The sequence below is a fragment of the Thamnophis sirtalis genome, unplaced genomic scaffold, assembly GCF_051295495.1.
Source record: "Thamnophis sirtalis isolate CommonGarterSnake01/CBP01778 unplaced genomic scaffold, rThaSir2_p1.2 scaffold_6, whole genome shotgun sequence".
In the NCBI taxonomy this organism is placed as follows: domain Eukaryota; kingdom Metazoa; phylum Chordata; class Lepidosauria; order Squamata; family Natricidae; genus Thamnophis; species Thamnophis sirtalis.
Genome location: NW_028261386.1, coordinates 34,544,501 through 34,572,170, shown reverse-complemented (window position 1 = coordinate 34,572,170; position 27,670 = coordinate 34,544,501). Strand labels below are relative to the sequence as shown.

Genomic DNA, 27,670 nt, shown 5'->3' with positions numbered 1-27,670 from the left:
CTTTGCTATACAAATACAGCCACAAGGGGTGCACCTCTGAAAGACTTGAAGGGCCAGGTTGGGGCTGGATCAACTTGGAAGAAGATGTATATATGTGGTCACTAAAAGTTGATCTGATCTGATTGATTGAATGATTGAGACCCTTCCTCAGAGCTCTTTGAACTTTACAATCCTATAAACTTGTCATGCATATAAATGTCCAAAAGTTGCTGTATCTTTTATTTTATAGGTATGTAAATTGATGTTGCGAAGATTTCTATAAAGAAAAGAAGTATGTGCACAAAAAGGAGAGAACAGTAAGTCTGGCAATATGATCAGTATGGTGTGAACAGTTTTTGTCCTTCCATCATTATTACCACATTTGGCAAAGCCCCTGGTATCCTAGGAAGCCTTCCTACATTTACTCTTTGAGAATTCAGGGCTTTGTATGCCAAAGTACTAGCATGAGGTTTTTTCTTAGATCCATTGAGAGTTAGATGTTAGAGGGTGGGGTTGGTAAATTCCTGATTTCCAGGAAGCTTTCGGTATCATTGGTCTTATTGTACTGAAATGCTTATGAGATTTGGAGATTTGAAACTCTATTTTGCCATTTTGATTCCACTTTGTAAGGAAGATGACCTTTACAGAAATATGTAAGAATCATTACCTACACAAAGACTGGGAAACATTTTTTAAGCTCTGGGAACAAGAACTACTTAGAAACAACTTAGGCACACAACACTGTGATTTACTGGAGTGCAGTATATAAGGTGAGGAGGTGCACCTTAATCAGATTTTTGTTGTTATAGCTAATCTCAATAAAAGTAATTCTAGCATTTCCTGGAGTTGATATTTTTGGTTTGGCTTTTTAAGGCATCTGATGTTACCATTCAAAACAATACTGCTACAATCATGGGGCTGCTACGTAGACACTGCAAGTGGTCCAGGATGAAGTGGACTGCATATTTACTGACTCCCAGAATTGGAAGCACTTCCCCAAGGACAGAAGAGTCTTTAGGCCAACTCCAAGAAGTTTTCAGCAACAAAATAAATATTGACATAGGCACAGATGATCATATCTGCAAAAACTTTCTTCTTTCACCAGTTTCTTTTTCCAATTTTACACCACTTTATTTAACATTACAATTGTCTTAAGCATAAATTATTCACATCTAATACTATTTTCATATTCCTTTATCACTTTGTGTCTTGCAGTTAAAAATCTGAACTATCATTCCCAATTAATACTAGGCTAACTAACTAAGTAGTACTTCTCTAAGCCTAGATTTGTAAAGGATGTGTTTGTGGGAGAGGGGGGAATATTTGAAGAAGGTCTTTTTTTCCTTTTATCTTTTGTTTAGTACCTTCATTTTTCTACTCAAACATTAGAACTCTGAAAAATAATGTTGCTCACCTATTGTAAGACAAATAACATTGACAAATATGTGAAAGTGTTACTAAAGGAGGGCTAAAAGAGTGGCCAAAACCTATCAAGAAGGATATATGTAGCAAACAGAAAGGCAGGGAATGCAGTTATTATGCAGCTATGGAACTTGCTTCAGGAAACATACAATAAATTTGAGAGTCAACAAAAATTTTCTTTCAAAGCAGCCCAATAGAAAAGCACCTGATTGGAACAGATACTTAAAGAGAGATTTTGTAGAACATGCTGTTAAATAAGAGTTTAGCATCATGTGCCTTTGAAATTCAGTGTTTTTCTCAAGCAACCATAGCCACTCAGATTCTTGCAAAACATTACCTCATTTGTTGTTCATACTGCATCCCCAGAGTGCACATTGGCATTCAAGGACGATTAATCACCTTTCCTAAAGCACTATGTAAACCAAATTATGGATCTGCTAAGATTTGCATTTGAAACCATGATCACTTGACCATGATATATTTTTTCCCCTTTGGCACACAACCAAGGAAAGATGTCATGTATGGCTCTGGTTTCAAAACACATTTGTTTGCATTTGCTAGATGTACTTTAAAAGCATTAACCTATGATATATTTAGGGAGCTGGGTTTTAAAAAAACAAAACAATTGTATGCATTGCTGTTTTGGGTGACAGTTTATAGAAAGATAGAAAAAGTGTTTTGAATCAAAATGGAAAGAATAAAGGCAACAGGGGCTAATTCTGAGCTAATAGAGGATAATGAAAGAACATGAAAAATAGGGGAGAATCAGGGGTAGGCTTCAAAAATTTTACCAATGAGTTCTCTGCCTGGTTGCTGGGTGGGCGTGGCCATGCTGGGTGTGCCATAGTTGGCCTCCTGCACCATGGTGGGTAGCGCATGTTTTTCACCCTCCCTGTGCGGGCCCTGTATGTCAATGTCTAAAGCGTTTCCATGACTACTATCAACTTGAGAAGGGAGGAAAATTCCATGCATACTTCTGGCTAGAGTAAAGTCTCATATTCTTGTAACTGGGATGTGAATGTGCATGTCCAGAACCCTGACGCAACGTCCTGTTGGCAAATGTGATTAATGACGTCAGGCAGAGGGGAGGGGACACAGGGGTAAAGTTCATATGCCATCAAGTCAGATTTAGTTTCGGCTCCACAGAAGTCCGTGCCAAGATAAATGAATGGGTTTTTTTTGAACTTTGTCTTGAGGCTCGTAAATTAATTAGGTCAGCTCTTGGGAACTTCACACTGTACTTATCTGGTATCCCAAGCAGGCCACGTGCAGACTCCTGGGAGGGGTGGGGTGGGCAGGGCCAGCCAGGGGTGGGATTTGCAGGTTTGCTGAACTGGGCAGATCCTTAGCTAGAGGATCGCCCAAACCCATGCGAACCCGCAGCAACCCACGCCTGGGGAGAATGACACGCATCCTTTAGCCTATCTTCAGAAGACTTTTATCAAAAGCAATGCCATTTTTCTTGAGCTGTCTGCTGTCCTAGTAGAAAACAGAACAAAAGGATACAAGAAAGAGCAAGAACAAAGTGACCCAATTGACTTTGTCTCTAGCTCCATTGACTGTTTGCTAAATCCATCTAACAGGAAAACACTTTTGTCTTGATTTAAAAACTGAGGACACACTGGAGGCATCTCTAAATACAGGAGAGCCAGTTTTGTATAGTGGTTCAGGTGCTGGCCTAGAAAGCGGGAGACAGTGAGTTCTAGTCCTGCTTTAGGAATGAAAGCTAGCTAGGTGACTTTGGACCAGTCACTCATTCTCAGTCCAACTCACCTCACAGGATTGTGGTGGGGAAAACAGGAAGAGGAAGGAGTATTATGTATGTTTGCTGTACTAAGTTACTTATAAAGTAATAAATGTAGGATAAAGATCAAATAAATAGAAAAAAATTAAGAATGAATGGAATGTATGAAATTAGTAGCTCTTGATGCCTTTCATTTCTCCTTATAAATTGACTTTACATTTTAAGTTTTTATAATTTAAATTTTAAATTTTTAGTTATGTGGCTGTTTGAAGATATTTTTCTGCCTGAGGTAGAGCTATGAAAGGATTTATAGCTAACCCACCCACCATATCAACATGCACAACATCCAAAGCAAGGCATGTTATTTGGCACCTGAAGAACAGTGATAGGGGGCCGGGAGGATCCCATTAGCACTTCTGCCCATGGGTAGCGGTAATCTAAAAACATATGAAATCACAACATTTGCTGTTGATTTAAGCTACCCAATCTGCTGCTTGAAGTGACAGCCTTCCTTTGCCTAATGCTAGGACCTACACAGTTCCCCATCCTAAACTCAAAAGAAATGTAGATCCCTGTTATGTGTTCCTACATCAGTATGATTCTTTCAATATCTCCCTGGGGTTATCTTAAAAAAAAATCTTCTCATCCAGTAAAAATATATAGATTCGCGTTTGTGTAAATATGAGGTGATATCAACATTTCAGAAATGAAATGAATGACTGTCTCCTTGAAGAAGAAATCTCTTAGTTTTAAAAGTCATTATATTCCTGAACTAACATTAGACTGACATGGCAGAAAGCAGTCCTAAAACTATTTTAGGGCTTACATATATACGATTCCACATCTGGGTTCTACTTAAGGCTGTTGGAATAGTAAACTAAGAAAGGTTCCAGCATTTTTTAATAGAATAAGACTCCTACAAGTCCTATGCTGGCTTTTAGACTAGTTCCATGCTTTACTAAAAGAGAAGGATAAATGTGAGGAATGGGTTAACTCATATAGAAAGATGAATACTATATTGTATCAGCTATGATGGCAGGAAATTCTTATTAAACCTGACACATCAGGAGACCCCAAAATTGAAAGATATACCTTGGTATTCTGCAATATTGGTGTCATGTAAATACAAAATAAGGGTGTTGAAATACATTAGAAACCTGAATTACAAAGTTACTCTAAAACCAGATTGATATGTTATTTCTGTGACATAATTACTGTTTCATAAAAAAATATTAAGATAAAGTAATATCATGATATGTCAGAGTAATCCATTTTTTTGCAAAGTAAATTATTTTCATATGACAAAATAGAATTCATATGGCATTAATAGGTTTAAAAATTCAATGTCCACCAGCATTCCGCTTAAAAATTATAAACAAAATTTGTATATTGAAAAGATTGCATAAGAAAATATTACACATCTGCAAAAGCTGCAAAAACAAAAGGCAAATGTGAGAAAATGACTTTCAATGAATTAGAGTCAATTGTTTAAAGGTATTGCAAAAAGTTACATTCAAATAGGCATGGTGGAGAAAATGCACATCGAGGAAGAAATAAGAAAAAAGTGGTTTTAAAATTTAGCAATATATGAGAAAACAAACTTGGAGCTTCATCTTTTTTTGAAACCCAAATAAAGGATTATGAGTAATATAAATCTGAATCAGCAATGTATTGCTTTTAAGCAATCCCTCCCAGCAGCATTGAAAGCCAGGTGAATGTAAAACTTCTGATCAGAGAAATAACCCAGCTAGTGTCTGTAACAGAAAAAGATATAGACATTACAGGTCCTCCAAAAAATTTTCTACTTGCCAATACTCAATGGAAGAAGAAGGGCTTGTTCCATTAGATACTGAGCACATGTTTTGCCAAATCACCCTAAGATCCACTATATTAAGAGCACTGATTCACTGGATGTACTTTAGTGAAATCAACAATAGCAAAAACCTTTTGATCTCATTAAATTGCATTCAACAGATCAGGTTATTACAAAAATAAAAACATATTGTAAAACTATCTGCAAACCTCAATTGTATGGCTTAAAAAAACTAGGTTTACAAAATCTCCAAACTGGAACCACTCAGAGAGTAAAGAGGTTCCTTGTCTTAAAAAGCCCAAAAAATCAACTCCAAAAAATACTAGAATTAGTGATAATAGATCCACTTTTACAATGGAGTGTCTATTACTCTACTATTTTCATCCCTTGGAAAAATATGCATGCTTTGTGGGGGTTTTGGTCAGTGGTGGGATTCAACCCATTTAACAATTGGTTCTCCAAAAATGAAAGTACACATCAGTGGTGGGATTCAAAAATGTTTACCACCTGTACTCTGGGCATCAGTTGGTGGGCGTGGCATGGGTTGGTGGGCATGGCAGGGGAAGGATACTGTAAAATATCTATTCCTTCCCCACTCTAGGGGAAGGTTACTACAAAATCCCCAATCCCTCCTGATTATCTGGGACTTGGGAGGCAGAAAATAGATGGGGGAAGGGCCAGTCAGAGGTGGTATTTACCGATTCTCCAAATTATCAAAATTTCTGCTACCAGTTCTCCAGAACTGATCATAACCTGTTGAATACCACCTCTGGTGCATGTGCACACACTCAGTTTCCGCACCTGGACAGCTTCCGCCATGCAGCGAGGGTCAACTGAGCAGCCTTCTGGGGCCTGCTCCACTCCATCTCTGCTCTCCAGGGCAACGGCTGCTTCTCTCTGCTCCTGTTCTTGCTGGGAGAGAGTGTGTCTCTTGTGCAATATCCAGAAAGCGTGCAGCACAGAGAAGCAGGTGAGGCACAGGGATTAGCTGGACCGCTTGGTGAAGGGAAGATACTATATAGGGCAGAGCGGGGTGGGGTGGGTGGGGCTAGCCAGTGATTGATTTAATCAGTTCTCCAAACTACGCAAAACCATAACAACCAGTTTGCCCAAATCAGTCTGAACTTGCTGAATCCCACCCCTGGCCTTGGTGCTCTCTGATATTGGTTGTTTTCTTTCATTTTATTACCAAACTAGGTAACATCATCAGTGCTGGTGAGGAAGTAGGATTTGTTCACATTTTATATGCAGATGTTGTTTATTTTTATGTGTTTATTGATGGCTGATTTGTCTGAGTGTCAGGCTTCCAACAAATATCTAGTGTTTTTTGACTTGGCCTGGTCTAGAATGCATCTACATACCACTTAAAAGAGACAATCAAAAAGCCAAAGAAAAAAAGAAAAAACTCTCCTCACCAGCAATCAACACCCAGATGAACAGAGTTCATCAAGATTAACACTAGACCAATACAATACCCCAATCACAAAACTATCAACTACAAGCTGAGACAAACAAGCTAACAGTAAACAAAAGCTCAATCAGAAATCAACAAGCCCAATTCCCATCAATACTGACAGGGCAAACCATTAATATATAAAATGAGAGCAAATGCGATTCCCTTACTAGCGCCTTCTGCCAATTACCTCCCTGCGTCCCATCAGATCGCACAGGGTAGGCCTCCTCTGAATTCCATCCGCCAGTCAGTGCTGACTGGCGACTACGCGGAGGAGAGCCTTCTCAGTTGCAGCTCCGACGCTATGGAACAACCTCCCCGTGGAGATCCGTACCCTCACCACAGTCCAGGCCTTCCGCACAGCCCTCAAGATCTGGCTATCCCGTCAGGCCTGGGGATAGGATTTACTCTCACCCCGCCCGAATGTTGAGTGAATGTTGTGTTTTATGGTTATTTTTTTTTTTACTCACATTTTTCTTTTATGTCTTGTCTTGCACTCCCTTCCCCCATTGTTGTAAGCCGCCCTGAGTCCCCTCAGGGAAAAGGGCGGCCTATAAATGTTCAATAAATCTACAAATCTGATGATGTTACCTAGTTTGGTAGTAAAATGTCTGCAAGAAAACAATCAAGCTCAGAGAGCACCAAGGACTCCACAGTTAAACCCTGACTTGCAGATATTCTCTTCTATTTTTTATGTATGCTTTATTTTGAAAATAAAGGACTCAAGAAAGAATTGGCTTGTCCCACTCCATCTGTAGTGCTCTAACTGCTATTGGGACAGTACAGAGACATTTTGACTGATTTCTAGAAAAACAATAACTGTAAGACAATGATTCTTCCTATTTCAAATTATGATTCAACCAAGTTTCTGGCTTTTCAGATTTTGCTCTAATGCATCTTTTTAAAAATGTACCAATCTAGGGAATCAAAATTTAATAAAATCTCTGTGAAGTGTCTCAAGAATAATTCAAGGAAAGTGAGTATAGATAAATGATCACAGATTTGTAGTTTTACTGCAATATTACCCTGAAAAAAGGAGTTGGACTCAGCCTTATTCTACTTGGCACAGATAAGGTATAAATATAATAGACAAATCTCTTTTGGAAAGGCTAATGAATGCCTGCACGATTTAATATGGAAGAAATTAATCTTTCAAATTTAATATGAGAAAGTTATTGAAAAAGAACATCTAGCAAAAGACTTGACTAGAACGTAATTATGTATTAAAATATAAAAATAGTTCAGGGACCATAGATAAATATTGGTATTTTTCTACTAAATTTATCCTCAACAATTTCAAATTGCTAATGGCAATGGCACTTAAGGAATGTCATTTTCATTTTTGGTACAAAAAAAAGCATCTATAAAGATTGAGCACACCTAGATAGATTGCTTTGCTTTAAAAATATTTTATTTCCAGAGTCAACTCAGTACAATTTTGCACTCAGCATTTGTTTCTTCTCAACATGCAAACAGCCCTGAAATGTCAGCCAGTACTGAAATATACATGATTGCTTATTGACCCATAAAAGTCTAGCAGATGTCAGATTAATGTTTATAATAAACAGACAGAAAAGTGTTGCAAAATCCAAAAAATGGAAAAAAGAAAGAAACCAAAACCAGAAACCTCATGTTACCCTTGTTATTTTCTTAATGAATAATTACAACAATTAAAATTAATAACAAGTTAAAATTATTACAAATTAAATACATGTTGAAAATGCATAGAAAGATATTTATTTTTCACTATATGTAGCTGACATTTATATAGAAAATACACAGAAAACTTTTTTCTATAGGTAACTTAACTGTCCTGGACCTGACAGCATAATCCAGTATTTATAACCAAACCATTCATTATACCTCTTGGTATTTTTCTAATCCTTACCTCCATCATATCCATACACTGCTTGCAAATTGTGTGTCCTCCTGGACTCAAGTCTCCTGTTCTGATAGCAAGAATAGACCATGGCTAAGAGTATTCCTTTACATATTGCTTTTGTTCTTTCAATTTTTCACCTCTCACTTTTTGAGTGTCTTATAAATTCTATCCAGGTAAGACTTTTTTGCATTTTCTTTTCTCTAAATCCATTCACTACTGATGTAGATATATTTAGATAGATAGATAGATAGATCCTTATAGATAGATTTAATTCTTATTCTTTCTCTCTATCAGTCGTGGATTCCTACAGGTTTGGACTGGTTTGGACAAACTGGTAGTGGTTTGGCGGCCTGGGTCGCTGGAACCGGCAGCGACCCAGGCCTGCCATGCTCCCGAACTGGTTCCCCAGTCGCCCTGCCCCCTCGCCCCATCCAGTCACTCCTCACCTCCTGGATGGCTTGCCTGCCTAAGCTGCCACATGGTGCCTGCCCTGCGCCCCAATGGAGCTGCCTCCTCCTGCCTACAGGTAGGTCTCACTAGCCCCACCTCCCCGGAGCTTGCTGCACGCCCCTCCACTGCCCCTACTAGGCCCAAAATAGGGTGTGGGAGTGCCTAGCAAGCCTCTCTGCAGCCCCCTGGGAGCAAAAATGGGCTTCAAGGGGGAGGCCTTCAAGGGAGAAAAAAGAAAGAAATCCTCAGCATTTAGGGATACCCAAATGCATGGAGCAGAGGTCTTCAAACTTGGCAACTTTAAGACTTTAAGACTTCAACTCCCAGAATTCAGTTCTGCTGGTTGGAGAATTCTGGGAGTTGAAATCCACAAGTCTTAAAGTTGTCAAGTTTGAAGACCTCTGGCATGGAGCTTGAGTTGAGAGCTTATTGAAAGTGCTGCTAGCTATTCTTGCTCAGGCTAAGCTAATCAATAGTGGAGCTCTAAGAATGCCAGATGATGAATGGGCATGTTCTCAGTTTCAAAATATATGGCTTTTCTTCTTCCTACCAAAGATCTTCTGGGGTTCTTCACAGGAAGGGAGAAAGAGAGAAAGGAAAGAGGAAAGGGACAAAGAGGGAAGGGAAGGGAGAAAGAAGGAAAGAAAGAAAGAAAGAAAGAAAGAAAGAAAGAAAGAAAGAAAGAAAGAAAGAAAAAAGGCAAGAAGGAGAGAGGGAAGGGAGAAAGAGGGACGGGATTGGAGAAAGAAAGAAATTACGAAAGAGGAAGGGAGGGAAGGGAGAAAGAGAAGGGAAGGGAAAGTGAATGAAATATGGATGGATGGATAGAGGGAGGGAGGGAGAGAGAGAGAGAGAAAAATGAGAAGAAGGAAGGAGTACAAAACCTGGCACTAGACGCAGCTTCAAAGGATGCTTTGAAATAGCACAGCAATCCAGGGATGGGAGGGACCTCAGAGGTCATCTAGTCCAACCCCCTGCTCCAGCAGGAGACCTTATATCATCTTGGTTATTTTGGTGCCTCCAACACAAAGGAGAAATTCCCAGAAATCCTCTGGCATTGCCAACCTCTCCCCCCTAGTAAAAAAAAAACCTAGAGCAAAAACTTCATGAAGTATGAAAATAATAGAAAAGGCATCTGCTGTGTATTGTTTAATGAACCGCTAAATTGGCAAAATGGATGACATTGCCCATGCCCACCCAGTCATATTTCCGCCAAGCCACTCCCACTCCAGTCACATGACCACCAAGCCATTCCCACCTGGTCACATGACTGCCAAGCCACACCCACAAAATAAGCCATGCCACAGAATCGGTAGTAAATTTTTTTGAAACCCACCACTTCTCTGAATGTGACCAAATCACCTCAGTATGTTTCTTTGGTAAGGATCCATCTGCTCTTTAGCCTACATCCATTCACACTTCACCCTAATCTTTCTTATTTTATCACATATGCTGCTTCAGAAGACAGTGTCTACTGAATACAATTTCTTTATGTTTCTCCTGACTTCATCTTATTTCCGTGTGCCAAAGCAGATAAAGAACTCTTTTGTGATCGTTTTTTGTCTATTATATCTTTCTACCATTTTATAAGCACTTGCACACCTTCAAAAATTATCCATTCTTTCTCCCTAACAAACAATTTTTCTCCTTAACTAACATACCAACAAGATCTATAAATTCCCTTGCTCTACTTTTCACCATTTATGTTTAACTAGTAATCAATCATTCCAATTTTCCCTATCAAGCAAAATTTCTGTGCCGTCTCTGTGATACACTAAAGAGGAGATCCATGCTCCTTATTGCATCTAATAGTCCAGCGAAGGCGAATCTTTTTTGGCTCGCGTGCTATAAGCGGGGGAAATACAGGGGGTTCATGCATGGGCATGCTGCACCCATAATGCAATGTGCGACCCCACCCCAGCGTGCCTCCCCATTTTTTGCATGTTTTTTTCACCCTCCCCAGACTCCAGAGGCTTTATAGAAGCCTGAGGAGGGCGAAAACAGCCCCCTGCCCTCCTGGAGGCCCTCTGGAGGCTTCAGGCGCTTCCCTTTCGGGTTGCTTATAGGGGCAATTTAAGCCCTCCGGAGTGTTTAGGGACCTTCAGGAGGCTTCCCTGAAGGCTCCAGAGGACTAAAAATGGCCCTATGAGCAAACCGGAAGTCCGTTTCTGAACTTCCAGTTTGCCCGTAGGGCCATTTTATTGCACTTGGGAGGCTTCAGGGAAGTCCCTGAAGCCTCTGGAGGCCTCCGGGGCGGTGGGGGAGGCTGTTTTCCCCCTCCCCAGGCTCTTATAAAGGGAAGGGTGAAAAATGGCTTTAAAAAAGGCTGAACTCAGCTTGCCAGCACGCACATGTGTACTGGCCAGCTGACAGGGCAACACCTGCCATAGGTTCGCCATCCCGGTTATAGTCATGTTCATTGTAAATTATTCAGGTTCTCAGCCAAATAAATGATATCAACTGCAGAAAGTGCAAGTGCATTCACATTCACACACCTCTAACAAACCACATGTATTTCTTATCACATTGTATCCTTCAATAGCAATAGCAATAGCAGTGGACTTATATACCGCTTCATAGGGCTTTCAGCCCTCTCTAAGCGGTTTACAGAGAGTCAGCATATTGCCCCCAACAATCTGGGTCCTCATTTTACCCACCTCGGAAGGATGGAAGGCTGAGTCAACCCTGAGCCGGTGAGATTTGAACCGCTGAACTGCTGATCTAGCAGTAGCCTGCAGTGCTGCATTTAACCACTGCGCCACCTTGGCTCATGTAATTCTTTCAACTGGTCACCCTAAGCAATCAAATTAAACTTGTATTTAGATTTAGATTTATCCCTTCCTCATATGTAATCTTATGTTCAAACTACATATATGAAACAGAGCTTTTTGCTAAGCAGATGTTTACCAAACAGTTGGCATTCTAATTCAATAGTGTATCTTCAAACACCTCAATTATTTTCTCTGTAGTGTCTCAACTTGTTTTCACTAATCCATTCATATTATCTAACAGAATAATTTTCTATGGATCATATTTATTCAGAATGCTGCACATTTTTTTTCTTAGATCATATACACTAACAGGGTTGCGGGGGGGGGCAAGATAAAGATATCAGGAAACACACCTTTCAAAATCTACTGCCTAAATATTTCAATGTGAACACATATTTCCTCACAACACAAGTATGAAACAGTAAAACTTATTTCATAATGTCACAATACATGTTTTATTATGACGATGGCTAGCTCTGAATGCCTACATATATTAGTCTTTCCCTTCATAATTAATTTACACCTTCACTTCCTTGCATGGATGATGGTGAAAGAAAGTTTGTGAATGCTTCAGATCCTGCAGCTAGGAATCATACAACATGATCTAAGCTTCATGTTATTTTATTGTACTTGCATAGCCAGGTGATTAGCTTCAATTCTGGAAAAAATCATAAATACTACAGAGTATTTGCCCTAGCTTGGTTTGATGCAGAATCACAGCAGTGTAATATATCAAAAGATCTGTTCTCATGAATGTCTGTCCATGTTACTCCATGCTGTAGAGAATGTACCAGTGGTGGGTTGGAGGCGGTACACCCCAGTAGGGGCATACTGGTGCCTGCCTGGAGCGCAGGGTACCATTCTGAAGGGTCCACCCACCCGCTCGAGCTCCTTACCTGTATTTGAGCTCTTTGGTGCTTCCGCAAACACACACACAGCACACGGCGCCTGTGTGATGCTCCGCCGAGCAGCTGGAGGGTCACAGAGGTGTCGCAAGAGGTAAGGACACATGTGTGTGCTGCGCGTGTGTGCATGTGTGCTGCGCACATTCATGTGATAGACGCCAGGCCCCGTTGCACTATACCAGTTGCAAAGGGATCTGGAACCCACTACTGGAATGTACTGTAACTTATACAGAGACTTCTGTATGTTAATTAGGCCCCTAATTAAAAAAAAAAAGACAGGGAGGATGATTAAAAACCTTCTTGTTCCCAGCAGATAATAGCAACATGTTTACTGACCAGGTATACAAACTGTCTGGCAGCTATCGGAATATTGCCAATATTTTTTTAAAAAAGTGTTCTAAGTAATAACACAAACTATGTAGATATATGCCTTATTCAAATCCATGAAAGTAACATAAAAAACAAATACTAATAGATATTAAGCTGCTATGTTTTCCTGTTAATATTGTAACCTTTCTTTGACAATTTCATCTCTTTCCCTCTAAAACCTAGAAATCACATATATAGAAATTCCAAGTACATATCTCCTAGTTCCTTTGGGATAAAAATAGATGTGCAGGAATAAAAATGAAGAAAGTATGCCACATTAATCCCAACATACATTATTTCAGTGGCATCAAAGAAAAATAATCTTAATACTGGCAGATAGGCAATTTATAAAGAAGTTTGAAATAAGTGAAATTATTTTGTGGTACAATACGATAAAATAGCACAAATCTTGACAAAATGATCTTGCCCATATCATATTAAATGGATGGAAGTTGCAACAGACCACAGTCAATATGTTTGGGCATCCTGAATTACACTCAGAGCTGGTCATTTGGGGGGTGGGGGACACTTTTAAGCAGCTCATAGCATGGAAAATATCTAATTTGTACAGGAAACTGGAAACATTTTTTTATCTTATATCATCCATTACTGATATACTTCTATTCAAAAACCATGAAATAATCATACAATTCTTCCATAGAAAGATACCTATATTTAGGAGAATGCATCTAATGTATCTGTGGCCTCAGGCAGGATAGCTACAGCATTATTCAGAATGGGGAGGTGCCTTAGGCAACTGAAATGTGATGAGAGAATAATAGCAAGGTGTTGGAAAACTCTCTGTGACTGTTTCTTGAATTGGGCTGCCACCCTCAGGTGAGATGACTAACTATTACCAAGTTGAAAACAAAATTCAACTAGCACTGATCAACTCAGATGGAACAATTTCATCCTCTGTTTCTAGGAGCCAACGATACTGTAGACTGGAATGAAACACAGACAAACACTTTTGAGCCAGGCAAGGTCCAAAAGTTCTTGGAATCCCCTGATCAATTTAAAGAAACTATAGCACTTTTAAAGTAATGTTTTATAAATACAAAAAAAAAAATCCTAATACAAGCTATAAATATACTTCTGACAAATAATATAAAGTTAACACCTCTTTGGCATCTGGAGTAGTTTATGCACAGTGGGATTTGGCCAGTTGACATCACTTCAGCAGAACCGATTGTTAAATTTCTGAGCAGTTTGGTGAACTGGTTGTTGAAAGAAATCATTAGGGCAGAGAACTGGTTGTTAAATTATTTGAATTCCACCACTGCTTATGCATATATGTGGGGCCAGTAAAATGAAATATAGCAACCTGTGTTTAAACACTGGTATGATGATAGTAGTATAACAAATAATATGTGCTTCCTCTGCCCTCCCTTCTGAATTGTCTGTAAAAGGAACAATATAATTTGGGATTAAATACTTTGTAGTCTGTTCACTTATGTAATAGATGAACTATTGTTTTTATCTCTCTTAACCTCACATAGGCAAATCATTATGAATATTATGAAATTTCTCCTCCAATAAGGTTGACAGTAAAGTTTTACAACATACTAAGGTAAATGTTAAGTTAAATAGATATTTGCAAAGTCAGAATTGAAGAAGCTTCTTGGGTGAGAAGCGAAACATTTTCCTGAAGGAAAAAACAAAGTCCAGTTGAAAAAGCACCTTTGAATTCTGACTGGCAATTATACTCCTGCCTTTCTGATGCTCAATAGCCAATATGCTTTCTTCAATGGCTATTTTGAGATTCAGTTTGGTGTAGTGATTAAAGGCACAGGAGACTGTGGATTCCAAAGTAGTTGACAGCCAATCACCCTCTCTTAGCCCTAGAAAAAAAAAAAGCAGTGGTAAACCACTTCCAAAATATTGCCAAGAAAATCTTGCCATTTGTCCAGGCAAGAATCAATAATGACTTGAAGGCTTCTCTGTTATGATATCATGGCTGCTTTTCATCAATGACTAATATGTATTGAGGCATGTTTATGAAACATTAGCATTAACTGCTGACCAGTGGAAAATTTTCCCAATTTCTTCCATACTTTTGTTTTGTACTAGGATCAAAAACAGATTTTAAACTCTTGAAGACTATAGAGTGTTCTTTATAAGAATGACTTAGTATTGCTCAGCTAAATACCGAAGGACAAGGCACTGATCAATCTGTAGTGATTGATTTTAGAAATATGGAGATCAACTGTAGATTGAAAACCAATTTGTTCCTCCATCAAAAAAACTCTTGCTGCAGGCAATCTAGTAGTTTTCCAAAGAAATGTCTTGTATGTATTCAAATATTCAGAAATTGAAAAGGATGATAAATGGCTGCATCACTTCTGTTACCTTTTTTGTAAACTAGGACAAAGCTTGTACATTGCTAGTTATCTGGCATTTGCCTTATCTGGTCTGCATGATCCAAAATGTGACCTGTGTGTCTCTGCAATAGTGTCTCTGCAATAGTTCTTTCTGGCTGCCTCTTCTAGACAGTACTAAGATACCACTCTTCAATACTAATCCACTGCCATTTATTACATTTTTTCAATTATGTCTTTGCATGTTCCAAAGTGAGCAAGCTAGAGCTGCAAAAACAGAAAAAAAAAATCAAGGACCAAAACTAAATATAGCCCAGAAGAAAAAGCACAGCAGGTAGGAAAATGCATTGTACATTTTACTGATTCTAATACACTTTGGAATAAAATAATTAAAATTTGTAAGAAAGAACAAGCTTTTTGAAATGTCTCCCTGGGTTTTCAATTTTCTTTAAATTCTCAGAAATACAGTATGTTAGCAGTTAATGTAATTCTATCCAATTCCTGCCAATATTATTCGCCTGAGCTAACATTCACTTTTTTGTGGTAATACACCCAATCGAATAAATCGAGTTCTCAGTGCCAATTTACAGCAACGTGCAAAAGCTTCCTACTGGGGAATACATCTCCTCTATCAAACATAGATCATAATGAGCAACCCTGGAACACCTATGGCAGAAAAAGATTAATTCTAATAAGCTAGAAATCACCAGCAACCCTCAGTAGCGGATTCATAATCTATTAGAACAGACAGGTGATTTAAGATCCTAGACAGGCAATAAAAAGTGAAGATAGAAGAAAAACCCTAAGCAACATCAACTACACCAGATGCAATTCTGGTTTTTGAGAGCTAATGAAGCTTAAAAAGAAAACTTTCAAAAAAAAGCGAGTACAGTTGCCTAATTTTTGCACATTCCTAAACAGGAATATCCCAAGAGGACTGACTACTGATAAGATAAGAGTAAAATAAAAGCAACAAATAAATAAATAAAATAAAATACAGAGGAATCCTTAGGGTGGATTGCTATTACTGGGAAGAGAAGAACATTATTATTAAAAGACAAAGGGGAGAATAATAAATTTACATGCCTGTCACACCATTCCCTTTCAGAGTAAGCAATGTTATAGAAAGCATTAGAAAGGGAGTAAGATAAAACAGTAAGCCAGATAAAATAACAGCATGAGTTAAAAAATATATTTTAATCTAGTTTAACCAATCCCATTCAATATATCTCTTCATTTTTAATAGCCACACAAAACATCCTTGCTTCTACCATGCCCATACAACTGCTTCAGACATGGTCCTCTTGTTTCATTTTCTTTCTTTTCTGACAATCATAGCAATTCCAGAACCACAATTTTCTGTGTTTCTCTTTGTCCTATGTAGGATTTTTTTGGTGATTCAACTGTTATTCATTCTCTTCACATGACTGAAGCTTCTTCCCATTCATCCACATTCATTCAGTTCCCATTCATTCTTAACACTATCTGGATCTGTTTTATCCTACACACCTTTAAGTAATTTATTTCCCCCTCTTTCAACTTAATCTTATGCTCCTCCAACATATCCAACTTCCATTCCTCCTGCTCTCTCTCTTCTTAACTACATTCCATGAAACTAACTTTCCCCCATTATACATGCTGTACAACATCTCTCTTGTATTTTGTAGCAGACAAGTTTTTTCTCTCATATTTCAGCATTGCATTCTTATTAGCATAACTTCTCACATATTTATGATATTCTATAAAATAATACTTGTTTACTCTACTCTAGCCGCATTCCATGTCCCATGTGTTCACTTCCATTCATTCTGTTGGGAATTGATATTGCTTTTCCTTATTTCAATTCTTTTTCTTTTTTCCATGCTTGTTTTTTCCCCAAGATCCAGTCTTGTTAGTAGCAAAAAAGTCCTCATCACCCCTGATAGGTGTCATCAATCTTTCAACTTAAACATTTGGATCAATCATTCCTTCTGAATTATTTCTTTCTCAGGTGTAGATAAGAATAGGCTTATGCTTAAGCCATATAAACAAACCAGATCATTTTCTAAGCAGAAAAAGTCACCAAACAGGCATTAGTCACTCTTGAATTCCAAATGCTTGACCACTTTTCTTATACGCTCTCATCTTGTTACCATCCATCCATTCACATCACTTAGCAGAACACATTTTCCTCTGGCTTACCTTCATTCAGAATGCTTTACAATTTTTCTATAAACTCTATTTCTTTCAACATAGCATTCGCTGTAGTGTAGCATGCAATTGTCAATATCCTATGGGTTCCTACTACGCGCCTCAACAATACAGATGGTATCACTTTCTTTCTTTCTGTATTTTATACTTTTCATTCATAAAATTGCGCCTCCACTTCTTTGCATGTATATATCAAATCCAATGCTGACATTCAAGATACATATCCTTCTTTTCTATTAAATTTCCATGCACACTTATCAAAAGAAAAGTGGATTTTCCTTTCAACAGAAAAAGACAATGGTGACATTGGCTGAAGGCAGACACTGATATAGAGCACAAACTATGGCAGCATTGGGGAATGAAGGAATTTTAAGCTAAATTTTTTCTCACCTAACTCACACTTACCCTTTACTACCTATTTTGCAAATACAGGGCTTTTAATCTTGTCTACACTCAACCTCAGCATCCTTCTTTGCTGTCTCTCCACCCTGTGTCAGACTAGAGGAAAATTGATGAAGAGAGTTAGGGATAATAAATAATTTCCACTACTAGATTCTAAAACACCACATTTCTAGGCAGTACCTGCAATACAGTGTTTAATATTTGTTGCACAAGCTGGATAATTTAAATAAATACTGATCTTTTTACAGGGTTTTAAAACACATTGAATATGCAAGGCCCATGATGTTGGAATTGCTTTGCCCCCTCAGGAGAGTTATAAAGTGACCCATACTGTCTTCCATTACTAGAAATATTACAGAGGACAGAACCTACCATTTTCTAAGACAACATTTTCTTAATAATATGGCTGGGTCATAAGCAATACTAACATTTCTACAATCAAGCAGCAAGAACAAAAAGAACCCCTTGGCTACAAATAATTGAAAAAGACATTCCCTTGTGCAAGCCCCAATTACATGCAAGGGAGTATAGTAGGAAAGTTATTGTGCCTTTGCAAATAATGTAGTCATTGCAAAGAGCTGACATTGGCTATTGGCACCAAAGAGCATAGCACAAGATCAGATAAAACAACTCATAATATTCAGTTTTTAATGTCTGAACAGGCAGAAATGGATCTTCAGAAGAGCTAGGCAGGTCAATGGCTGCCCAGCAATAAGAGAAATTACAAAGGCATGTTGCCATATTGCTGGAGCAATCATAGCAAGGAAATATAACATGATTTCTGAATCAGAAAGAATGAGCTTTAAATATAAGACACCTAGGTTGAACAGCCTGCTTTTCCTTACTCTAACCAACCGAGTTAATAGTGCTGAAAGCCAGGAAATAGCACTGGTCTTCATGACTCTTTATTATTACTGCTGCTAGGTCTGAGAGAGTGAAATCCCACCAAAAAAATTATATGCAGAAGCTCAGTGAAAAACACTTCATGATAACCTCTGAGAGGACTGAGATGATGGAGGTACATCCACCATGAGTTGTAAGCAAACTATTGCATTAGTTTTCCTTCCTCCAAGATCCATTTCAATCAGTGTTTGCGGGGGAGAAGTCCAGGTCTAGGTTCTTGTGTAGGCTTTTTATGTGTCTTTCTCTCTCTGCTCTTATTCCACATCTAGATGAGACCATTGGGTGATATCATCCAGAAACATGGAGTTAGGTACAGTATGTACACTAATGATACCATTTCTATATCTCTATTTCAAGTTCAGCAAAATGCTTTCTCAGTTTTTGAGGCTTTAATGGTCTGGATGGGAGGTGGGTGGAGAAATTCAACCATGGCAAGAACAAATGGCTATGGTTTTGGTGACATTCCCTATCTAGAAATGTACTGTGTTTGGCTTTAAGTGTGACAACATCACCCAAATGGAGTTGGTGGACAATTTCAGCAATTTCCTAAACTTCTGGGTCCTTCTGGAGGAGTAGATGACAGATGCAGTAGTGGGTATATGTGTGAATTTGTATACCAACTCAGTCTGTTTCTACAGAGGATGTCCCTGCTGTTAGATCCAAAAGAGAGCAAAATCATTTTACTTACCCAATGGCTTACATCACACACAGTTTTTGAAGCCACAGTGTTTTCTGGAGCTCAAACCACATTTTGAAGCTCGAGACACATACATCATTGTAATCAAGGTCAGAAGTAATGCTCAAGCAAATACTATGAGCAGAGAAAACCAAGAGAACCTTATTTTCAAAGAAAGCAGTTTATGATTATCTGTGATGTGGCGCTGCTACTTTGCTATCACCACACAAGACCACCAAGGGAGCCATTGATTTGGAATGCAGTTTTCACCATGCTTAGTTTCGATAAGTAGTAATTAAAAGCAAACAAACAGTTCAATAGCATGAATGATGTCTCATTGATATCCCTCTTCTTTTTACTTTTGTTGGTGAGTAGAGATCCACTTTGCCTTCATGACAGGCACTAAGCTCATCTTAATTACTTTCAGAAAGACACAGGTGCTCCTCTGAGCTTTCCAGGCAAATAAAAAAAGATTACAGAAAGATGAACTAGCTACAGAAAGATTATTCATAATAACCAAAGTTTTTTTTTAAGTATTTGGTTTTCTCCTTGATGGGACAAATTTAAATAGTTTCTAACTTAAGTGTGTGACTTTTAAAAGGTTTGTTACCTGTATGGAAAACAAAAGAGCTGACAAATAAAATTTAAAAAAGAATGCTTTTCTCTATAACCTGGAGCAATGACACATTTAAAATTACCAAAATGAGATGAATCATTCAGTATTGATCATTTGAGATTACTGCACAACTGATGCTTCAGCGTTTACATTGGTTTTACTGTCTTCTGAAGAAATATAACGATTTTCTGGCTTAGTCAAATGTTTTTTTTTTTAATGTAATCAAAATATTATGTAGCTGCCTTAATCACAAGGTACAGTAGATTGGGCAGAAATGGCAGAAGTCAGGAGTTTGCTGTGTCAGAAAAATTCCCTATAAATAAAAGGCAATGCATATGGATGTAAAAAGGGATAGAAATGCTGTTTAAGATAGTTTTGCTTTTCTGGCACTTATATTTCATATTCTTTTATCTTTATCTTTTATTTTTGTCCATAGATATGTTTGATCTCAATGTCTTTCCATTCCTAAAATAATTGGCAAGTACTAGAAAGTTCTTATATGATGTGGAACAAACAAAATTCTCACATAATTACCAAAATAATCTTTAAATTTCAAGAAGAAATTAATTGAAAGAAACAAAAGAAACAAAAAATAGAGGGGAAAAAGCCAAAGAAAGTGAAAAATTACCTTATGTTATCAATAATCACTGGTTTATTAATAAATATATATGACCAGTTCAAAATATTATTATAAAATAGCACAAATCTTTGTTTTGGTAACACATATTGCTTTAGTAGAAATATTACCTTGTTCAACATTTCTGAAAGGTATTCCTTAACATCTGAAATATTACTTTTCCAAATGTTCAACATTATTCTTTTAGCCAGACCCTATGCCTGATACAACAGTATTTCCTAGTAAGCACTAAAGTTTGGTATATAATTCAATATTATAATAATATCTGTAACATTTATGGATTTCCCTTAAATCACTTATATACAGAAATCTACAATTACAAAAAAAAGGCAATCATATGATCACATGATGATATCCTATGGGTAAAATGAGCTCTCAATCGACAGGTAAAAATTCCAAGAGAAGATAATATTTATAGCTCAGGGTTGAACTATGAAGTCATTAGTGCTCTCTGAGTTTCTTTCTTGCAGATCAACTAAGTAAACATCATCAGTGCCTTTGTTTAATGATTGTATAGCTAATGTTTCCTTGGGTTTGGGTGGCAAATCCTGTGGTTTTAAATGCTGTTTCTAAGATTGCAAAGAATTCTAACTGATTAGCGTCGTTTAGGTCAGATGCCAGCATTCTACGGTCCATGGTCCTTTGGCTGTATTCATCCGGTCTGCGGCAGTGGTGGCCCTATTGGTTCAGCCAAGTTTCACATTTCCCCTTGAAAAATTAATTACATATCCCTGGTCTATGCCACAGTTGAGTCCTTATTGGAGAATATTGGGTTCTGTGGTATCTCTTTAAGTCTGGAGTTTAGTTTGATTAGTTGATGTTATCTGGTTGGGTAATGACACATTTGCAAGCAAACAACCCAGCTCAGAGGACTCAGAGGACAACAAGGACTCTTCAGGTATTGATTACTTGTAAGAAGAATAAGTGAGTCTGGGGTGGCTTTCTACTCCAGTATGATAAAAAGATGCCCCCCTTTGGAGCTGTCTTTCCCTTCAACAATCTCTGTTTTCCTCTGCAAAATCATGGTAGGAATTAGAAATGCATTCTGGTGCAAATATACAATTCCACACTACTTCCTGTGGTAAACAATGACAGTAGTTGTTTTCCTGGAAATCTTTTTGGTAAATAAAATAATCTGATCCACCTGTATCAACTTTTATAATTGGTGTTCTAACAGGAAAGCCATTAAGCAAATCAAAAGCTTGGCCCCTTTATTTATGCTTCACCCTGTTCATTGCTTTTCCTAGTAAGTTGACTCCTGCTAAGAAACTTCTCCACACAGCCAGCTGCTTCTTTATGACATTCTCTCTTTTATTTGTTATCTTCTTAATGCAATGGGTGCTGCACCTTTTCCTAATTATGAATTGGCTAACACAGCTTACCCATGTCTCTTGGGTTTATTCTCTCTCTGCCCTGAAACATGTTTTTATATCAAAGATACTTAAACTAGAACAATTAGAAATGTATACATAGCAGTATTCATGCCCCACTGCATCTTCATTTCAGATATATGTTCTTACAGAAACAGAACAACCAAAGAAAAGCAAAAAATAAAATAAAATAATGGGAAGCAGGAGCAGTTTCCAAGTTTCTGTTGCCTTTCTCATATGTTTCCTAGTAGGACACTAGCAGGGAGCATCGGAAACAGTGGTGGGGTTAAAAAAATTACTACTGGTTCTGTGGCTGTGGCTTTGTGGCTGTGGCAGGGGAAGGATACTGCAAAATCCCCATTCCCTCCCCACCCCACTAACCTGTTTTCCAGCTCCATTCTCCTGTTCAGGGCAACAAAAGAAGATCAGCTAGGAGGCTGGGAGGCAGCAGGGATGGGGCCAGCCTATTTGCGGTTCACCGAACTATACAAAATTTCTGTTACCGGTTCTTCAGAACTGGCTAAAAATCATCTCTGATTGGGAACCCTCCCTATCCTTCCTATTCTTAGCTGCAGAGTGAGTTTCTTTATCATACTTTATATCATTGGTAATATTGTAAATGATCATCAGAGAAAGTCGAATCAAACCCAAGGTAAGGTAATATCCCCATCCCAACAAAGGGAATTGATAGTGAACATTTAGCTGGAGATGGCTTGGAGGTGAAAGGAGAAGCCTCTATTAAAAGCCAGGCAAGACAGGCAAAGCAGAGTTGGGTTGCTTCTTCAAAGCAAGATTCTACATCCCTCTCTCTTTCTCTTTACCCCTTTTGCTTTTATCTAAAGAATGGGATTCCTCCTCAAAAGAGTTACTCACTCACTCACCATCCATCTATCCAGAGGTGGTATTCAGCCAGTTCTGACAGGTTCTGGAGAACCGGTAGCGGAAATTTTGAGAGTGGGGAGGGAATGGGGATTTTGCGGTATCCTTTCCCTGCCACGCCCACAAAGCCACACCCACAAAGCCACGCCCACAGAACCGGTGGTAAAAAAATTGAAATCCCACCACTACATCCATCCATCCATCCTTGTCTCTTTTTCACCACAAATGGAGCTAAACCAGCTCCCATCACATAACAAACTAGGAAAAATGGACAGGTAACTCCTTTTCTCTTTCTTTTCCAAACTGATCCAGAATCAAATAACTTATTAGTAAGTCTTTTGCTTAATTACTGCAAAAGTTCCTCTCGCTTCCTTCTTTTATCCACTTCCATTTTTATTTATTTTTATTAGTTTTTAATCCCACATTCACTACTTTTATAAATAATGCAAGGCAGAGAACATACCTAATATGCCTTCCTCCTCTTCCTATTGTCTCCACAACAACCCTGTAAAGTGAGCTGGCCTGAGAGAGATCCTTTTAAATTGTTCGTTATAACTTCTGAATATCAAGAAAGTATTTGATTGCCTCAGAAATACTTCAATAAATTTTATTGAATCAATTATATTATCATGTTTTGACTTCTGGAATATATGTAATTGTTAAATTACTTTTAGTATTCAGCCCTTAGTGAAGTGGGAGCCCCCATCTCATTATAGCTCTACCCCATCCCAGATTACTGGAAAAAAATGTTTGAATAAAAAAATATGGGGAGAGATCTTGTAAATTTGCTTTTGGGATTGATCGTGTGTTAGAATCCTCAAAACAGATATAAATATAGGTCTTCTAATATAGTAACTTATATCATTTTATATACTTCAATCAAATATTATCAATTGCTGTATCACTCAGCAGGGAGAACTTATACAGTTTTGATTATCTGGTTTTATTTTGTTTCTCTTTAATATGTAAATCAGCCACTCATTTATAATCATCTATGTTTAACTGCTGGTCTAATGAATAAAAACAGAGACTAATAATTTACATATGCACCATTTACAAAGTATTTCCAGAAGGTAGGATAAGAAACAATGGGTTTAAATTACTTTGACTGGGCATCAGAAACATTTGCTAATGGTAAGAGTAGCTCATCAGTGGAACAGATGCCTCAGGAGATGATGAACTTTCCTGCTGCTTGTGATGTCTAAACAAAGGTTGGATGGCCATCTGTCTGGGATGCCGTCATAGGCACAGAATTGAAATGAGAATGAATCTCCAAAACCCTGTCAACCCTTACATTCTGTAATTATTAGAAAAATCTTCATTTAACTACTAGTGTAGGCACCACAGTTAATAACATTTCATTTCTAGTTATGACGATTATTTTAGAGTGGGATACTTTTGAAACAGTTACTTATTTTTCTCTCTTATATATTTATATCTATTTCTACATTTCTAACAATATATATTCAAAAGTACTAAAGCTTGGCTGGTTTAATACAGATCTTATTTGGATACCAATATTAACAGATGTGGATTTCCAGAATAGCATACATGGTGGTAATACACTGTTAAAGAATATATGAATTACATCTGTTAATTAGCAAAGCCTGAAAGCCTGGCAAAAACTGAAATGCTTTCCATCTGTACTGTTAAGCAATTGTTGGGAATCCAGAATGAAATAACTAAGAATGCTATTTATTGTAAGATATTACTTATTATATCAAACAGTATTTATCTGGTTATAGTTATAACTACAATTAAAGATTTTTTTAAAAAAAATAACAATTCTTCTGAAATATACCTCATAAGTAAATAATGAATTTTGTGTCTATTTTCAATATAAACAACTGCAGTTATTTTCATTTACTTTTATGATCATTCTTCTTTTCCTAACAATGGCTGTATTGAAACTATTATTCATCCATATTACTTTGGCTTCTGAAAATTTGAAAATTTCGTATTTTCATTTTTTGGAAATAATCTGAAGAAACATGGAGGTCAAAATATTAAATCCAAATGAATTCCTCCCTCTTACCATCTTTGAAAATACATTCTGGGTGTAGTATGACATATTTTAAATTCGAAGCTTTTACGAAGGGCTCTTTTTAACATGTTGTTTTCCAAGTGGCAGTTTTAACTGTAAAAGTAAAATAAAAGCACAATTTGAATCCAAATGGTCATGCTTACAGAAATGTCACTTGGAAATGTATTTTAGTAATTTAACTGTTGTTATGTACTATACAATTTTCCAATTCTTAGACTATAGAAAATTCTTTTTCTTTTATCATCCTAGCATTTTCCTGCAGGTGCAGGCTCTGCTTTTCGGATCAATGAACACCATTTCATATGATCAAATGCAGCAGCCAGGCCCAACTAGAAGAATTTTATGTCCATGTTAATTGTGTCGTGCCATATTTGCTTTGGTCTTCCATGCGAGCATTTGCAATCTATGTTAAAGAGGTAGGCAGTGCAGGTGATGGTATGGGATGCTGCTCATAGAATATGCCTATAGCAACATAGAAATATTTTTCTGTGTTTTTTCTGTTATTGGTGAATACCTATTTGCTCTGTAGTGTGCATGGTCCCATCTATAGTCTTCATATACTATAGGAACTGGATTTATTATATTTCTTTAACAACCACACTAAGAAAATGTTGATGACTTATAAATAAATATACATTGTAGCAAATATTTCCAAACAAGGTTTTAAAATCAAACTTCAGCAAAATACAGAGGGGAAACAGAATATGCATATACACACACAGTCTGGTGAGTTAGCTTTTTTGTTTTCATAAAGTGGGATCCCAAAATGCCCCATGCACAATCTTATTGTATCCTTATTATCCCCTTGCAATGTTACTACTACTTCCCCCCCCCCAAATATTCCATCTCTGCCATGCTTTAATCAGGAAGAGTAAATCTTTCTTCAATCAGCATCCTAAGTGGAAGGAAAAAATGGCTAATATTTTCCCCAGAATGTGCATCACATTCATTAAGAATTTATGTCTTTATTGTATATGTAAATGCTAAAGAACTAAAAAGAAGATGAAAAGGCATGAAACGAGAAAGGGAAAAAGGAACAAACAAGTAACTATACAAAAACCCCACAACTTCTGGATAATTTGATTTCAGCTGCTGGTTCTTTAAAGCCAGAATCCCCACTCTCCTCATCACTCAAATTGCAATCCCGAAAACACAATCACATTTTAATTTATATTGAGGTCCCCCTAGTTACTAGGTTGCTCTATATTTCCCTAATCTCCAAAATGGACCTCCAGGTCCATTGGACAGGAATTTTTCTTTTCTTTCTTTCTGTTTAAACATGACTTTTAGAAATTCCACAAAATAGTGATCTTGCAAACAAACACCAAAACAAAAAGCAAAAAGGAGACACTCCTACCATTCCCATTTTTAAAAGCTGATCTTAAGAGACCTCCTGCACCTTATTGGCTCTTCATTGTTAGTTTTTGTGGGCTTCTGATCTCTCCACCCATTAAGTTCCAGTGTGAGGCCCAGGTTTTCTTTTAATTCTTACTCTGTCTGAACCTCCAGAAATGGGATTTCTCTCCATTTCCCTACAATGGGAAATATCATGAGAATTGATTAAGAAATGAAAATTAAGAAGTGGTATTGATGCACAAACCAAAAAGTAGGTCATATAAGTACAGAACGGTACATAGAGGTAGAAGAAAAGAGTAAAGATGTTTGCAGGCAATTCTTCATTTACTATTGCTGGGTCCAAACTGTCACTGCTAGGAAGAAAGAGAAGCATCATTCAAGCACTAAATCTCTCAAGTTGTCCCTGCATTTGTCATAAGCAATGGCCTCTTGTTTGAGATAGGTTAATGGAGTGAAACCAGAGTGATGCTGATATACATTTGTTCTTATACATTCTCTGTTAAAATGATTGAGAGTCTTTCACTCATAGGACCATTGAAGATTTTATGAGGCAAAAATCTAGACCTTGGCGTTTATTAGTTTAAGATATGGTTATTACTGAGTTAATATGTTTTCTTTTCTCTCCCTCCTCCCTGTGATCTGATTGAAGACATACTCTTTTAAAAATAGTTTATGATGTAGCTATCTGATTCATTTTCAATTGTTCCCATCCCCTGGCTTTCAAAAAGAACATATCCCCTTTTTCTATTCTCCTTTAGAAGCTTCCAGACCCCTTCTCTGTCTACAAGCAGAAAATAGCGTTAATGGAGAAAGTGTGTTTATCAACTGTCTTCCATCTAGCTCTGCTGTTAGGTCAATATATAATCACAGCTGCTGGCTGGGTATTTCATTTTCTACAGATGACCAGATTTGGTAATAAAGCTATCAGATCATCTGGATTCATGTCCATGATAGGATTGCCATTGCCATAAAGCTGGTGATTAGTTTTCTCTAGAAGTTCCTCCCAAGTATCTAAAATCTTTCTCCCTCAGATATAATGTCACTCTCAGCATTTTTGCTGAATGCACATTGCTCCTGTTCCATTTTTGCTTTTTGCCAGTGTTAAAATACATGGCTGAAAAGATTTTGCCCTGCCGGGCATATTTCATTGTTATTATGTACTGGGTATATAAATTCGCAGAGGTAACATTCAACCATTGATCAGTAACCCTCAGCCCAAAACCACCTCTTTGGTGGGAAAAAGTGTGAGATAACTGAAATAAATGGACACAACTGACTGTTTTCAGAAACCCATTAGTGAAGAAAAAATAGCAAACAAAGAAATCATCACAAATTTTCAAATCGAACACCATAGCCTGGGAGTAATGCATACCTCCTATACAAAAGTATGGAGTGAATAAGTGAAGTAATTTCTGGCAATACTTGTTTGGAAGCTTTTAGTGAACTACCTCCATCCAGTGGCCAAAGAGAGCATGGAGACAAAGGTTGATG

At 37.5% G+C, this 27,670-nt stretch overlaps 1 protein-coding gene across 19 annotated transcripts in view; it reads right to left on the bottom strand.

Moving 5' to 3' along the window:
- NRXN1 (neurexin 1) overlaps positions 1 to 27,670 on the bottom strand; it is an 828,007-nt gene that overhangs the window by 70,969 nt on the left and 729,368 nt on the right. The gene's annotated exons all lie outside the window — the stretch shown is intronic.